The sequence below is a fragment of the Crocuta crocuta genome, unplaced genomic scaffold (genome assembly GCF_008692635.1).
Source record: "Crocuta crocuta isolate KB4526 unplaced genomic scaffold, BGI_CrCroc_1.0 scaffold619, whole genome shotgun sequence".
NCBI classification, from domain to species: domain Eukaryota; kingdom Metazoa; phylum Chordata; class Mammalia; order Carnivora; family Hyaenidae; genus Crocuta; species Crocuta crocuta.
The window spans coordinates 4,922,080-4,923,668 of record NW_027533395.1 but is presented as its reverse complement, the minus strand read 5'-3'; the positions used below and the strand labels follow the sequence as shown (position 1 = coordinate 4,923,668).

Below are 1,589 nucleotides of genomic sequence, written 5' to 3'. Positions count from 1 at the left end.
TATGTTTCCTTGGTCTGCTCAGAACCAGACTGTGAATGGACAACAGCTGGGATAATATCCGGAGAGGACAGAACCAGAACCTCATGACCACTGTAGTTTCCATGATAGATTTCAATTAAAAAAAATTTTTTTTTAAATTTATTTCTGAGAGAGAGAGAGAGAGAGAGCATGAGCAGAGGAGGGTCAGAGAGAGAGGGAGACACAGAATCTGAAACAGGATTCAGGCTCTGAGCTGTCAGCACAGAGCCCGACTTGGGGCTCGAACCCACGAACCACGAGATCATGACTTGAGCCGAAGTCGGGCGCTTAACCGACTGAACCACCCAGGTGTCCCTCTCCATGATAGATTTAAAAAGTGGTTTCTTTTGGCTTGGCCCCAAACTGGGAAGCTTGAACTCTCGAAATACCAGGTACAAGGGTCCACCCCACAGACAGTATTTGGATGTTCAGCCTATCCCTCTTCACTGTTATCAGGAAGGATAGCCCAAACATTCTTCTGTAGAGAAACATATAGAATGTGTTTGGGGGAAACATGGTCTTTAGAAAAGTAATTCTACACTCCAGCCCTGAGGTTAAAGAGAGGTAACTACAATCACAGTTTAAATGCTAAGGTCACCCTAAATCTCTCTTTGGGGGCAAGTGTACATTTGGAAAAGCCCAAGAAACCCATAGCTTATGCTGTGACCCTCACTCAGCACTTCCAGGACTACGCAATTTTACAAGTTGATAGCTCTTTATTCCAAAAAGGTAGAATATTTCTTGTTTAGCAACACATTCAGTACTTTAGTTTCTATGTCCAATCTCCCCTGCCCCCAATAGGCCTAGATAAACAAGTATATACATACATCAAAATGTTAAAAGAAACTTTGCTATGCTCACTTGGACAGAACATATGCTAAAATTGGAATAACACAGAGAAGATTAGCATGAGTCCTGAGCAAGCATGATACACAAATTCATGACGTGATCAAACATAAACCCTAATACTGTAAAACTCCCAGAAAACATAGGCAGTAGCCTCCTTGACATTATCTAGGTGACAATTATTTGCATTTCTCACCACAAGCAAAATCAACAAAAGCAGAACAAAACTTGTGGGACTAAGCCAAACTAAAAATCTTCTGCACAGCAAAGAAAATCAACACAAATGAAAAGGCAACCTACCAAATGGCTCTAAGTATTTGTAAATCAATTATCTGATAAGCAGCTAATACTCAAGAGGTATGAAGAACTTCTATACCTCAGTAGTCATAAAAATAGGCTGGTTAAAAAATGAACCAGTGGCCAGTGAACAGACATTTTATTTTTCTAAAGGAGCGAGATCAACAGGTACATAAAAAAGTGCTAAACATTACTAATTATCAGGGAAATCCAAGTCAAAAGCACTAGATACCACCTCACACTTGTTAGAAAGGCAGCCAAGAAAAGAACGAAGTGTTGGTGAGGATGTAGAGAAAAGAAAAATCTAGTGCATTGTTGTTGGGAATGGAAAATGGTGCATCCACTATGGAAAATAGTATGGAGGTTCCTGAAAAAATTAAAAATAGAACTATCATAGGATGCAGCAATTCTACTTTTTGGAAATTTAT

At 39.7% G+C, this 1,589-nt stretch overlaps 1 non-coding gene across 1 annotated transcript; it reads left to right on the top strand.

The window, feature by feature from the left end:
• Positions 1–873: 873 nt before the first annotated feature.
• Positions 874–978, top strand: LOC144218553 (U6 spliceosomal RNA). Its single transcript, XR_013331193.1, has one exon. It is a non-coding gene; the product is annotated as a U6 spliceosomal RNA (small nuclear RNA).
• The last annotated feature ends 611 nt before the right edge of the window (positions 979–1,589 follow it).